Source organism: Phoenix dactylifera, unplaced genomic scaffold (assembly GCF_009389715.1).
Source record: "Phoenix dactylifera cultivar Barhee BC4 unplaced genomic scaffold, palm_55x_up_171113_PBpolish2nd_filt_p 000153F, whole genome shotgun sequence".
In the NCBI taxonomy this organism is placed as follows: domain Eukaryota; kingdom Viridiplantae; phylum Streptophyta; class Magnoliopsida; order Arecales; family Arecaceae; genus Phoenix; species Phoenix dactylifera.
Window position 1 is genome coordinate 834,613 of NW_024067702.1, and position 16,224 is coordinate 850,836.

A 16,224-nucleotide genomic window follows, 5' to 3' on the forward strand; every position below is an offset into this window, starting at 1 on the left:
GTCTTACGCTGATCAGTGATCGGACAGATTGGTAATATGGGGATTCTATGGTCTAGCACATACCTTAATTTCATAATTCAAAATTATTTTTGAAATTTGCTGAGCCAGTCTTTATAATTGGGTTTGGTCAAACGGTTGTTCTATAGGATATGAGTTAAAAGTCTAGAAGCTGACTTTATAATCCTCAGAGAGTAAAGATTCTAGTTAGAATTTTGTACTTAATCCTAATTTGTTCTAGGGTCTTTTTAGAATAAATGTACCTCCCACTATTTTGTCGAATCCCTCACACTCCCCTGGTAGGAAAACGGAAATCCTACGCGATTAGGGTTTCTAGTGGGTACTGCGGTCTCACCGATTCACATGCCGCCTCACCTAACAGTTATTGGTGACACATGAATGGATGAGTGTACAACTCTTGTACAATGCTTCTCAAGCATGTTGCAGTGCAACTTGGTCTCTAAGCCATGAAGACCTCACCTAACAGTTATTGGTCCCATTTCTTAGTTAAGTCAGACCCACCGTATAACCGTATGAATAAAGTCGTCATTGGGTCCTCACCTAACAGTTATTGGTGCCCAACCCCACCTTTACCCTACAACATCTCATGTCTATAGAGAGGTCCAGCCCCCGATGCAACTTGCCCACTGTATCCAGCCGAGACAAATCAACATCAGAAAGACCTTGGCAGCTCTACTACAGTGGAAGACCTATTGACTTAATATTGGTTAATCAGGTCTTAGTGTTTGCAACTTGAGCTCTTCATAAGAGGTAATCGAACAATTGGCCAGGTAAGCAGGTGGGAGGCTCCCCTTACTCAGAGAGTAAGGTCCTAATTAAGTAACCACCTTTCATGCTTTCCTAGACACCAATTAGATCAATTAATCTAATATGATCCGCTCATGTTGGTTCACTCTCGACTTGATTGAGGAGGTTTTAGTTTAGGTCTCTTTCGATTGGCAACTCGCATCTTATGCACACTTCCATCTACCCGCTATGCATAGGCATAAACATTAAACATCCAGGCATATATATAAGAAAGTAAATGTAACTGGTGATGATGATGGATCCAGGATGGGTCATAGTACAAGCACATGCACGTCAATTGGTTTGATCGTCTTCAACTCTTGACTCGATTTTGATCCCTTAGGTTCAATTGTAATCAACTCCTTGATCCATCTTCAATCAATCTATGATCTCAATCCGCGTAAGGCTTGCTTGTAGGAGGCATACATCGATCAACCATCGACGTGCAACATACATCACAGATTACATCCCAGATAAAATTCAAAATAAAAGAATAATTACAACCCTTTTTCGATGAGACACGCAGGTCTCTAATACATGAATTTAAGATGCACGCAGGCATCTGGAAAAATGATTTACATGTTATCACATAACATCACAGAACATTTCAGGCATTGCAGAACATTTCAGCACATTCACAAAAGGGTCATCCATGATCATCACCATTCGCATCACATGCATAATTTTAATTTACAGATCTGAAACTTAATTGATTACCTCATCTCATGAGTCGCTGATCATGCAAGGGATGATTCTTAAATAATTGTAATCATATTAATTATATAACAGAATCATTAATCAATGCATACCAAAATTCAGCATGCAGAAAAATTCTGCAACCTGAAATTCTGCATGCATAAAAATCAGCAGGCATAATCCTTTAATTTTCAGATCTAATATGCCTTGATCCTTTTAATCCTAATCGTAATCTACGAAGCCTAGGCTCTGATACTACTGTTGGGAACCCGCCCATGCCGCAGAAAATTAAAAATTTTTCAGATGCAGCGGAAGAGGCATGTGATCGGTTATTTCAATTTCAAAAATAAACCACGCAATAGCACGTATCCTGTAGGATAGTGATTACGGGTGTCGGTCCACAGGGATTGGAGACAAGTTATTTTTCCTAATTAAATAATTACTTCAAAGGGGATAAGCTAGAGTAAATGATAAAAACTAAGAATTAATATGGGTGTAGTAGTATGAATTATCTATGGAGAGAGGTGTTTAGGGCTAGATTCCACCGATAGATTTATATCCGTGACGCTTTTCAATGATTGAGTTGTATGTAAGACTTGATTGCTTCCGACTACAAGCCAAAGCAATCACAAAAGAAAATATAACTAATTCCCAGCATGAATCATCTAAGTCTAGCACAAACCATCTACTCTAACGATAAGCATGACCTGTCTAACCTAGCATGATGCATCTGATCATTAAGTCATTAAACATGAAATCGATGTCACATGAATATCTCCTCCAAACCACAGGTGTTGGATTCGATGAAATAGATCAATCTATGTAAAATATTTTATGCAAGATAATGATTCACATAAATTGGATAAATCATAAGATCAATTGATAAATTCTTCATCATGCAACCTATCTTACAATACAAACTCAAATCAATAAAAATGAAACGAATACTCCTCTATGGCTTCATCAAACCCCTAAACCGAGGCTTAGCTGCTCATGGTGGCCGGAAGTCCTCCCATCTTCATAAAAAAATTGCTCTTCACTCCCTTCTGCTCCCAGCCTCTCTCTCTTCTCTCTTTTTTTATTTTATTTCTTCATCTCCCTCTCGGCTTTCTTCTTCTTTTCACTGAAACAGGGGGTCTCCCCTATTTTTCTGTTGAACCCAGCTCTCCCCCCCCCCCCCCCGCTCTCCCTTCTTCGTCTTCTTATAGCTCGCCGAAGACCAGCAGCGATGGATCCCGAGAGAGGAGGAGGGCGTGATGTTGGGAATGATCTCGGGCGAAGATGGAGCTCGAAGCGGGTGCCGATCCGGAAGGGGCTGGGTTACCGGCTCGTTGAATGCAGTCGGCTGGGATCGCGGTGAAGGCTGAATCACAGGGATTGGAGCTGGGAATCGATGGGAGGAACGCGGACGACCGGATCTCGGAGAAGACGGAGGAGCTGCTCGCTGGTGTGCTCGTTGGATGCGGCTGGAACGGGCTGATGCGGAAGAGCTGGATCTCGGCTGCTGGGAAGAGGGCTGGCCGCGGGATCGACGGGGAGACGCCGGAGGCGTCACGGGCGGAAGAGGAGGCGGAGGATCTGGATCTGGCTGCACCGCGTGGGACTCGTGGCTGGAACGGGCAGCGGGGCGCTCTGTGAGGCGAGATCATGGGAAGAATAGATAGAGGGAGGAAGGAGATAAACAGTGAAACAATTTTATTTATTTATTTTTTTATATTATATTATTTCCCACTGTTCATATGAACAGTGTTTTTACGGGACACTGTTCATATGAACAGTGAATCCAGTGATTTTCCCCGAAATTATTTTTATTTATTTTATTATATTAATTATCTTCTTTTTTTATTTTCAATTTATAAATTTTATATGAAGGCTGGTAAGGAATTGCTTTGGGTTTGAGGTGGGTCATGATGGTTGACTTGTCCTTGAGCCCATTGTCATTTAATTCTTGCTAAGCTGCTTCAGATCGAACTCGACCGGTCAAAACCAAGACCATGACTTAATAAAAATATTTTCCATACAATTATAACTTTCAATCTAATCAGGACCAAAACCCATTTAATTATAACCTTAGCCGAGTCAACACAATCTCCTTATATGTTTTTCTGTAGTTTTCATGAAAGATTGCAATCAAGAGAGAGAGACAAGTTCAAAATCTGGTTTAAGAAAAGAATTATTTACCTCTTACCATAATTTAAATTTAATTCAATGTTTATTCAATTTCATGGTAAAATATGTATTTATCAGTTTAAAAACATTGATAAGTGCTATGGAAGGATGACTAAATTATAAATTATTAAGCACTTATCACACCCCCAAACCTATGTTTTGCTAGTCCTCGAGCAAAATAAAATTAAAGAAAAGCTCTAACTCACTTTCGCAGGCATCGCGATTGCATTTACCATATGCAACAAGGCTTTAAACCCCTAGGTTACCCTAGTGGACGAGTTATAGTCTCGTGAGGGTTTCCAGTGAAGATACCCACAAACTTCAATATCATTTATTGTTTATGATTAATTTGTTGTTGTTGTTGTTGTTTTTTTTTTTTTAATTCAAATCTAATTTAGATACATAAATGATAAGAATTTCAAAGCACACACGGTTTTATTTACTAAGTCAGCCCAAATTCTAGATTAGTATGCAATCTAAGTTAAAGTCATTAAGTTTCCGTTTAGGGAGTTGTAAGACTCATTTATACTGGAGTGCTTGGTGAAATCTGGACCGTACACAAGCTAAGGGTTCGGATCTCCAAAATATTGTTAATACTAGTAGTTTCCAAGGATTGGTCGAAAAGACCTGCTCACTGATTCAAAAACATCATATCTGCAGGATTTCGAGAGTTGTGGATGTTTACTTTAGTACCTCACAGGCTTTATCTGTAATATTCCAGTTTACTCGAATTTTTACAACGACGGCTTTCACACTATTGTCTTTTTCAAGGTCAATACAGAACTTTTTTTTTTTTTTTTGAAAGATGTATAATTGTGTACTTTTACTCTTGTGGTGATTTCTCCGGGTAACGAGCAATCAGTCGACAACTCTCACACCAGTTGGCACAAGGTGTGAGGCATCAAGACTCCCCTACGGACTTATGCTCGGAGTCCTCATCACAAGCCCATTTAACCTTTGACAATAGGTAGCCCTTTTCGATGTTCCTGACTAAATCCTTTTTTATTGATGATTTTTTTTTTTTGGATTAGATAAGTATGATTCATCAGGGTCCAAGGTTGCTACTATACTATCAACATAATGTCGAGCCTAGACCTTAGAAGGGTCGGCCAGTGTGTAGTGAAATTCCAAAGTATTAATTAGCTTACAACTCCCTAAGAGAGACTTAATAAAAAGAACTTAAATTTGTATAACTTCCGACTAGTCATTGGGCTTTTTAGATTTTATATACCTTGTATGTTTATCATTCTCACATTAATGTATAGAAATTAGGTTTTTTTTTGTTTTTTTTTAAAAAAACTTTTTTATTATTATTATTATTATTTTTAAATTTTTTTATTATTATTTATTATTTTATAAAAATGAAAATGAACATATTTTTTCTTTTTTCTTTTTTTTTGGATGAAAATCAAGATGAATACCCCCAAACCTAAACCTAACATTGTGAAGTGAAAACGAATGCAAGAGATGCAAACAAAACCAAAAATTCTTAAAAATACTCAAAAATACCCCCAAACCTAAACCTAACATTGTCCTCAATGTTAAAGAAATCTAAGAGAATTGGGTTGCCTCCCAACAAGCGCTAAGTTTATTGTCTTCAGCCAGACATAGTGAGATAGTTTTTGCATCTCCTTCTATGAGGTCATCTATTTTGTCTATCATAAAACACTCAATTTTCCTTGCGGGTTGGTCGGCCGCATTGAACACATTTAATTTTACCTTCATATTCCCAAATGATATGTTCATTACCCCTGTTCTACAATTGATGCACGCATTGGCTGTTGCTAAAAAGGGCCGCCCAAGGATAACGGGGATTTGTCTATTAGGATTGGGCTCATGTTCCATATCAAGGACAATGAAATCTACTGGAAAATAGAATTTATCTACCTTGACAAGAACATCTTCAATTATCCCACGTGGTGTTTTTATAGATCGATCAGCCAATTGAAGGGATACCGAGGTTGGTTTTAACTCACCTAAACCAAGTTTCTCATAAACTGAATAAGGTAAAAGGTTGACACTTGCCCCTAGATCTAAGAGTGCTCGATCAATGAAATTATTTCCTAAGACACAGGAGATGGTGGGAGCACCAGGATCTTTGAATTTTGGAGGGGTGTTGTGTTGGAGAATAGAACTCACTTGCTCAGTTAGGAAGACCTTTTTAGGCACATGTGTCCTAGATTTTCGCTTTTGTGTACAAAGATCTTTGAGAAATTTGGCATAGGAGGGAACTTGTCTGATGGCATCAAGGAGTGGGAGGTTGATTTTAACTTGTTTGAAGACCTCCATCATCTCTTCTAATGAAGTTCCCTTTTTGCCAAATGGAGAGGGTGAAGTAAGAGCTTCAGGATATGGGGCCTTTGGGATATGAGTTTTGGCAGAAGGTGGACTAGGTGAAGAAGAAGAAGAAGGTTTTTCATTTGACACATTTCTATCCTCTTCTTCATCTTCCTTATTGTTGTCCTCCCCAATCTTATTGTCTACTACACGTCCACTCCTTAGGGTAGTCAAAGCATTGGCTTGTTCATGATGAATTGCATTTAGTTGATTTTCTTGAGCCATGTATTATCCCCTAGGATTACTTAGTAGTTGGCTTGGAAGCTTTCCTTCCTCTCGCTTGTTTAGTGCATTAGCTAGTTGACCCATTTGGGATTCTAGCTTGGCGATTGATTGCGTATGAGAGTGCACTAATTGTGTAATGGTTTCCAAACCTTGAAGGGCGTTCAACACTTTCTCCTCAAAGGCTGTGTTTCTTTGGGGTGGAGGAGAAGTGTGTTGAAATTGAGTCGAGGGACGGTAGGGATGAATATTTTGTTGGGTTTGAAAATTCTGAGGATTTTGAAAATTTTGGGAATAGGGTTGGGCTGTGTTCGAAGCTTGCTGCTTCCAAGAAAAGTTTGGATGATTTCGCCATCCCGGGTTATATGTATTGGAAAATGGGTCATTACCCGGTCTGGGCTGTGTTTGAGCAGCATTGATATGTTCTTGTACGAGTTCGGGAAATTGGGGTGCTGAGGGGCACTCATGAATAGAATGTGATGGGCTAGAACAAATAGTACACACTTGTGCTTGGGAAGAGTTCATGTAATGCCCACCTATCATCAGTTGGTCAATCTTATGGGACAATGCATCTACCTTGCTAGACAGGTCCATAGAATGACTTATTTCACAAATGGCCCCTTTTCTTTGAGAACTCGGGGGTGCTTGACGAGAACATGAAGCATGGTGGAGGGAGTTTTCATTTAGATTTTCAAATAATTTCCATGCTTCATGCTCATTTTGAAGCATGAATGTCCCCCCACATGCGGCATCAATCATCTGACGGTTTCGTTCTGTCAATCCGTCATAAAAACATTGCACTAGTTGCCACTTAGGTATTTGATGATGAGGGCATTTACGGATTAGGTCCCTAAATCTCTTCCAAGTTTCATGAAATTCTTCTCCCTCAGTTTGGGAGAAGCTTGTAATGGCACGTCTAAACTGGTTCGTTCTTCCTATGGGAAAGTATTTTTTAAGGAATTCTTGTTGCATTTGATCCCAAGAACGAATTGAGTTAGCTTCTAAAGAATTCAGCCATTGTTTGGCTCTATCTTTAAGGGAGAAGGGGAATAATCTAAGTTTCAGAGCATCATCAGTGAAATTCTGAATCTTGACAGTGGTGCAAATTTCAAGGAATTCATCTAGGTGTTTATATGGATCTTCATTGGTGAGCCCATAAAAAGATGGAAGCATTTGGATCACACTAGACTTTATTTCATATTGTACAGCTGCTACTTCAGGTAATCGAATGCAAGATGGGGAAGTGTAAATAGTGGGAGTAAAGTATTCCCTCAGGAGTTTGGGTTGTTCTTCAGCCATCTTAAGAGGTGGGGATGATCCTAATGTTTTGATCTTAGCTCGAATGTTCCTAAGGGTTCGTTCTATTTCAGGGTCAAAAGGTAATAGGTTTTGTACTCTAGAATGACTACCGTGCATACACTAGTACTCGATCAATCAAGCATGCAATAAAAGAGAAAAGCATATCAATCCTAGTCTTTGACCTAAAATCACTAGACAGCTCCTAACTGGTTTGAAGAGGGCACCTAAGCCTCCAATCCGGTCTAATGAACCGAGTTGACCAGGTAAGCTCCCAGGTAAGTGGAGGGGTCACGATGCGTTCGCAAAGGTCCCACTTAAAATCCACTTGCCTCGAACAGATGAACTGTCTCCCTTATAGGGACAAAGCTTGCCTAGACATCAACTAAGCCACAGAGCGAAATTGGTGCAACTTTCGATGATCTTCGTCCTATTGAGCTCGAATGTCCCTAGGAGCCAATGTCTAATTGATTTTAATTAAAGTGACACTATGTGAGATTGAGTTCACCTAAGTTGGGCAAGAGTCCGGTGATGAAATCCGGCTCTTATCTTGTTGGGATGATTGCCCTTACTATGTGCAGATTGATTTGTGTATGTATATCAAACATGCATTCACACTCTTGCTGAAATTGAAATCAAACAATCACCACAAAATTTCAAGCTAATAATTAATTTAAATAAGAAAGGTTTAGAGGTTACCAAAAGGAATTTCCCCAGCAATTTTAAAAATTTTTTTTTAGCAAACCTCCAAAGCATTCCTTTCTGATAGCCCAGATCTCCTCTTCGATTCCTGATCAAATAAGACCAAAAGAAAAATTAAAAAAAAAATTAGTAGAAGAGAAAAAGGAGATAAGAAAAGTAACAATAATAGAGAATAATTTTATATATATATATATATATATATATTTTTGAAAGTTTTTTTTTTAATTAATTTTTTTTTTTTAATGATAGGAAAAATAACTATGCAAGCAATCTCCGGCAACGGCGCCAAAAATTGATCGGTTATTTCAATTTCAAAAATAAACCACGCAATAGCACGTATCCTGTAGGATAGTGATTACGGGTGTCGGTCCACAGGGATTGGAGACAAGTTATTTTTCCTAATTAAATAATTACTTCAAAGGGGATAAGCTAGAGTAAATGATAAAAACTAAGAATTAATATGGGTGTAGTAGTATGAATTATCTATGGAGAGAGGTGTTTAGGGCTAGATTCCACCGATAGATTTATATCCGTGACGCTTTTCAATGATTGAGTTGTATGTAAGACTTGATTGCTTCCGACTACAAGCCAAAGCAATCACAAAAGAAAATATAACTAATTCCCAGCATGAATCATCTAAGTCTAGCACAAACCATCTACTCTAACGATAAGCATGACCTGTCTAACCTAGCATGATGCATCTGATCATTAAGTCATTAAACATGAAATCGATGTCACATGAATATCTCCTCCAAACCACAGGTGTTGGATTCGATGAAATAGATCAATCTATGTAAAATATTTTATGCAAGATAAATGATTCACATAAATTGGATAAATCATAAGATCAATTGATAAATTCTTCATCATGCAACCTATCTTACAATACAAACTCAAATCAATAGAAATGAAACGAATACTCCTCTATGGCTTCATCAAACCCCTAAACCGAGGCTTAGCTGCTCATGGTGGCCGGAAGTCCTCCCATCTTCATAAAAAAATTGCTCTTCACTCCCTTCCGCTCCCAGCCTCTCTCTCTTCTCTCTTTTTTTATTTTATTTCTTCATCTCCCTCTCGGCTTTCTTCTTCTTTTCACTGAAACAGGGGGTCTCCCCTGTTTTTCTGTTGAACCCAGCTCTCCCCCCCCCCCCGCTCTCCCTTCTTCGTCTTCTTATAGCTCGCCAAAGACCAGCAGCGATGGATCCCGAGAGAGGAGGAGGGCGTGATGTTGGGAATGATCTCGGGCGAAGATGGAGCTCGAAGCGGGTGCCGATCCGGAAGGGGCTGGGTTACCGGCTCGTTGAATGCAGTCGGCTGGGATCGCGGTGAAGGCTGAATCACAGGGATTGGAGCTGGGAATCGATGGGAGGAACGCGGACGACCGGATCTCGGAGAAGACGGAGGAGCTGCTCGCTGGTGTGCTCGTTGGATGCGGCTGGAACGGGCTGATGCGGAAGAGCTGGATCTCGGCTGCTGGGAAGAGGGCTGGCCGCGGGATCGACGGGGAGACGCGGAGGCGTCACGGGCGGAAGAGGAGGCGGAGGATCTGGATCTGGCTGCACCGCGTGGGACTCGTGGCTGGAACGGGCAGCGGGGCGCTCTGTGAGGCGAGATCATGGGAAGAATAGATAGAGGGAGGAAGGAGATAAACAGTGAAACAATTTTATTTATTTATTTTTTTATATTATATTATTTCCCACTGTTCATATGAACAGTGTTTTTACGGGACACTGTTCATATGAACAGTGAATCCAGTGATTTTCCCCAAAATTATTTTTATTTATTTTATTATATTAATTATCTTCTTTTTTTATTTTCAATTTATAAATTTTATATGAAGGCTGGTAAGGAATTGCTTTGGGTTTGAGGTGGGTCATGATGGTTGACTTGTCCTTGAGCCCATTGTCATTTAATTCTTGCTAAGCTGCTTCAGATCGAACTCGACCGGTCAAAACCAAGACCATGACTTAATAAAAATATTTTCCATACAATTATAACTTTCAATCTAATCAGGACCAAAACCCATTTAATTATAACCTTAGCCGAGTCAACACAATCTCCTTATATGTTTTTCTGTAGTTTTCATGAAAGATTGCAATCAAGAGAGAGAGACAAGTTCAAAATCTGGTTTAAGAAAAGAATTATTTACCTCTTACCATAATTTAAATTTAATTCAATGTTTATTCAATTTCATGGTAAAATATGTATTTATCAGTTTAAAAACATTGATAAGTGCTATGGAAGGATGACTAAATTATAAATTATTAAGCACTTATCAGCATGCACGGGGTCATACGTTCATCTCATGAACGTTATTTCAAAAACCGTTCGTAGATGGATTAGGATTAAAACTTTTTAAACAATTAGGAAGACCAGATCTTCATCTTGTGCGGGTAGATGATCACCGCAAACTGAAGTTCGTGGTTTTGGAAGAAGGTTCGCTTGAAGCCGCACACGCATCCGGCCTCTACGGGTATCCACACGAAGCAGAGGACCAATCCAAATACTCTAATCTCCCCGGGGTGCTAGCTCCCTTGCAGAGATTTGTTTTGATAGCTGATCACCTCCTTCTCAATCAACTCTTGAATGTCAGAGGGAGGATGAAGAAGAAGAAGACTCCAGGGAGAAGAATCAAAAGGCTAGTTGCAGCCTTTTGATTTCCCTGCGTTGGAACCAAGGATGAAGACCAAGAGGAGGCGCACGGCTCCTCTTTTTTTTCCTTTGCTGATGGCGGCTGAAAACCCAAGAGAAAAGGGTGGCTCACGGCTGAAAGGAGGGGGAAAAGAATTCACCTAGGGTTTGTTCCTTTACCTCCTTATAAAGACACATGAAGCTCCTACATTTTAGGAGCTTTATGTTTTTCCTTTTGGAGCCTAGAAGAGGGGCGCACGCCCCCTCTTCACTTCTCTTTGATTTCGGCCAAGGAGGAGGTTCTCCTCATCACGCATGCCCTACTTGATCCAATCAAGTGGGGCGTGGGGTCTAATGCAAGGTGGTCTAGTCCTCTTCCAAAGAGGATTAGGTGCACCTATTTGTTTTCCCTTCAAATCCTAATCCAATTAGGATTTGATTGAATCATGACTCAATTGAACCTTTCAATCCTAATCAAATTAGGAGTCATCATAATTCATTAGATTAATAATTAATTAGGACTTAAGAAATCCTAATCCAATTAGGACTTATTTAATTTTAGTCCTAATCCAATTAGGACTCTACTTTGAATCCGAAATCCTAATCCAATTAGGACTTCTTAGGAATCCTATTCTAAGTAGGAATCCAAATTGAATTCAAAATCCTAATCTAATTAGGATTGTAGGAATCCTACTCCAAGTAGGACTCCCAGTCCTAGTCCAAGTAGGATTCCCAGTCCTAATCCAATTAGGACTCTAGGAATCCTACTCCAAGTAGGATTCGTATTTTAAGTCCAATTAATTAATTCCCAGTGTTCCTTCTTCAACTGATTATCAATCGAATTGATTACTCGTGATTCATAATAACTATTCAACCATCGGATCGGTCAATACTTCTAGTGTGTGTGACCCCATAGGTTCTATTCTGACTGGTAGTGAGATATATTGTGATCTCTATCACAATATCATTGAAAACTCCTTTCAATGGGTTGGAACAGTTCCAACTCAACTCATTAGGGTTTATCGATCATCAAGATATACCCTGTGAGTCTCACCATCCATCAGTAACACCTAGCAGCATGTAGTGGCCACCCAGCAGAATGGAATCATGAACCTCTAGGTGCAGTTGTCGTGTGATACAGTCCTTCTATCGTGGATCCCTACATACCGGAGGTCATGGATAACTCGTCAAACCTCGTTGTCTATCATATGTCTAGATTTATTTGACTTGAGTTCGAGAGTAGAAAACTCTTTTCCACTATATATATTCTGCCCTGGCCAAGGTCTTAAAACTCAGTCTAATAAATCACATAGGATCACTCCTCATCTATCAAGGTCGATAGATTCCATGTAAGTGCATACCCTACTCCTACAGTGAACCTACTGCAGCCAATCTACACAACAAGGACCCATATGACTAGAGACCATGTGTATGTGCAGTCAAACTACAATAACCTCACTGTGAGTAGCCGAAACACTGCAGGTCAAAGGATCAGTCACACTACTGCAACATCAAGCAAGTCACTGACGAGTGGATAGACATCCAAGTGACTTCTTGTCTTGGTCACGCTCAGTACCCTTGTTCTCTAACAAGCACCTGCACTATCACTTCAGTGTCCCTACACTGTGGACTCGAGTCTCGTCCATCCATAAGGAAAGCGATGTGTGCACTGATCAGATCGATCACCGTCCTCGTGATGATCCATTGATCAGGAGCATTTAGAAATTAATCACCAATGATACATGGCTCAAATTCTCAACTCTTGAGAATATGTATCATCATCTTATTAATTCCTTGGACGATTCATAGACACATAAACAATATGAATGAAAAGAATGCCCATTTATTAATCAATAATAATAAAGTCAAGTACAAAATTATGTCCCAGAATTAATATTGTGTTAGCCAGATTGGCTTCTAGGGCATACTTCTAACAATCACTCCATTAACCCAACAAGGGTCACATAACTTTTATCCGTTGTGATTTCATTTAAGATCCATGTGGCGCTTGCTTGTAGCTACTTTCTAGGTTATTGAATGTAATGTAAACACCTATCAATTACCTAAGAATAACCAAACTACTATGACAACAATCTACTTCGTTAAATTAAGGTTTATTATAGTTAAAAGGTTATTTATATACTGATTCAAATTATGTTGTGATATTTGATATTTTAATAATTATTTTTTTAAAAAATCAATATTTTCCATTTGATGAAAATAAAAAGTGATCATTCGATAATTTGTTATATTTTCCAAAACATTGGTTTAACGTATTTAAAACTTTTAATAAATCAACATATTTCTATATTTGTATATATTTTTTTCTTACAAACTCTTTAAAATACAGATAATTTTATTTGTGTTGCAATTTAAAAGTAGTAGAGGTATTTAATGTACAAATTTTTAGTACTCTTATATTATATAGATTATTTAATTAATTTATAATTTTTAATATTTTTAATAAAAAATGTAGTCGGATCAGTGATCGTGATTCTTTGCCAAATTAATCTAGAGTATTCTTATTTCGGATCAAATTAAACTCGGCATCAATATATACTATTAGATAGAATTTTTAATTTGTGTTAGCAACTCATGTTTTCTAAAGAATGGTTCTAACTTATCTATAAGAAAAATCAAGATAAGTTACAAACTGATACCTAGCAATTAATCACAAATGTGGGATCAAATACTATTTTCTATTTTTTTTAAAATGCTACTAAAATAATGTAGCAAATTCTATGATAAAGATGAGCTATAAATGCATACCACGACAATTTAACATGAATGTGGGGCAAAAAGTTATTTTCCAGAATTTTTTAGAAATGCTACTAAAATAATATCATGGATTCTACGGTAAAGATAAGCTACAAACTAATACTCGGTAGGTTATTATAAATGTGGAGAAAAGTGTCATTTTCTAATGTTTTTCAAAAATGAGACTAAAATAATGTTAGGGATTTTATGATTTCTTGTAGAGGCACTCATGGATATGTATGCACCTTTTTCTTAACTAGAGTTCAAGCCAGTGACTTCCATCGTAGAAACTAATAGTGTCACCATAATGGCCAAGGAGTAGGGTTGTAGGTCGCAGGATTATAACCAGAAAGGATGAGGGTTGCAGCTAATAGTGGCTAAGAAGCATACAACGGGAATAAAGGAGATAGAGGTGTTCTTGAAGTGGATGAACCAATTATGAGAAAATTAAGATATAAATTATTTTAAAGTTAAAATTATTTATATCGGTTGAGATGGTATGGATATGTACAATAAAATGTGAGAAGGCTTAAGTAAGGTGAGGTACTTTGATTTGTATTAAAATAGTAAAATAAGAGGAGAAAATCTAAAATAATAAGGATGGGAGTTATAAGAAAGGAAATGCATAAACTTGAAATAACCATAAAACTTTAAATAGAAATACTTCGTGAATGAGAATAAACAAAGCAACCCAGGATAGTTGAGAAAAAGGCTTGATGATTATTACAATTATATATCTCTACTATATTAAAAATGCAAGCCGTGGATTTTAAAAATATTCCTCCCAAATTCTATGTATTATCTATGCTTACCCCCCTAAAGTTTATTTTTATCCAATATTTTAAGTCATAACTTAACAGAATGTTAGTCAAACCGTTAACTTTTAATGGGACACAAGTGCTACGTCAAAATTTTTTAAAATGATTAAAATAACCTTACAACTCCCCTAAAGTTTATGTTTATTATATTTACACAATATTTTGTAAACCTACAGTTATAACCAGTTAAATTGGCAACGTTAGTCATGTATCTATTGTAAAAAGTCAAAATTATCTCTATAGAAAAATATGGCTCCTCTTTCATTTTTCCGACTTTATGATCTCTTCAAAGTTTTCAATCTTTAATAATCTTCTTTTCTTCGAGATTCAGTAGCTAGAGTTTTTTTCTCACTTTTTCACCCTATCACGAGCGTCCCCTCTCAATGAGCGATCGACAACAAGCTTCTTTTCTAATGAACATCCAGCGACGAGCATCCTTAATTCTCGACTAGTATTCGACAACGAGCGTTCTTTCTGATCAGATTTTATTCTCGTTTTTTCACCCACTATGTCACAGAGATTGAAGGCGCCGGTGTATCATTTGCTGATTCTGAATTTTATTTGTCTAATACTATAGACATGATTCCTTAACATTATCGCCATGAATAAAGATTCTTATGTATACATATAGAATTATGATAGTTCTGATAGCCTATTATCAAAAGGATCTAAATTAGTATGTGTGTGAGAACTCTTCTTTTTGGAATGTGTATTAGTTGTGATTCCATGGCCTGACTTGGATCATGAACAGGCTAGCTCAAGCAATAAAACTCTTGATACTAGTTTCCTGCAGCAGAAATTTTAGAGGCATCGACTTACCTGAGAGATCTAAATTGCTTTTCTCTTTGTATATAACTATTTTCTGATGATTCATTAAGATTAAGCTTTAAACCTATGGTGCCTCATGGCTCTTTCTTGGGTGGATGTTATATCACTTAAGGCTAGTTTGGTCATTTTTTATTTTTTTTTGATATTACGATTAGGTCTTATTTAAATTAATAATTTGGCTAATATTCTATTAAGTTATAGATTAAAGTATTGGATAAAAATAAACTTCAGTAGGGTAAGTGTAGATTTTTCAAACTAATGAATATAAGTATAATTTATTTCTAATCTTAGAATTTTTTTATAACTTACTGATCACTCAGAAACAATTTTGACTTTTTATATGAGGTAAACAGATTTACTAATACCGTTAAATTAACTAGGTGTAAGTATAAATTTTACAAACTATTGTGTGTAAGTGTAATAAATATAAACTTTAAAAAGAAATTTGTAATTTATTGTATTTTTTAAACTTAAATTTACCATTTCTTTCTAAAGTATAAAAATATTCTACTATAGTTAAACTTTAGAAATCGATTATAATAGAAAATATCCCATCATAGCTAGATGATTATGGCAAGTAAAATTATTCAAATAAAAAATTGAAATAATTTCAAATTCAACTTATTTGTAGCAAGTAGAAAATTTCCAAACAAAAAATAATTTTATATAGAAAATATCCCACTGTAATTAGATAAATATGATGAGTATTAAAATATCCAAATTTTTAAATAGAGAAAATTAATATAATCATTGAATAGAAAATTTCAAATAACAAAAATTTGGAATTGCCTCGAGTTCAAGTGGATCATAATTATGTAGAATGTTGGCAAGTAGAATATTTTCAAATTAATATAGTCATACAAATTTTTAAATAAAGAAATTAATAAAGCCATAGAATAGAAAATTTTCAAATAAAGAAAATTTGGAATTGCGTCAAAGTCAAGTTAATGATAATTCTGTAGAA

General features: G+C 37.0%; 1 non-coding gene across 1 annotated transcript; it reads left to right on the forward strand.

The window, feature by feature from the left end:
* The first annotated feature begins 7,045 nt into the window (after positions 1 to 7,045).
* LOC120104983 lies at positions 7,046 to 7,151 on the forward strand. The gene has a single exon (XR_005507383.1). It is a non-coding gene; the product is annotated as a small nucleolar RNA R71 (small nucleolar RNA).
* The last annotated feature ends 9,073 nt before the right edge of the window (positions 7,152 to 16,224 follow it).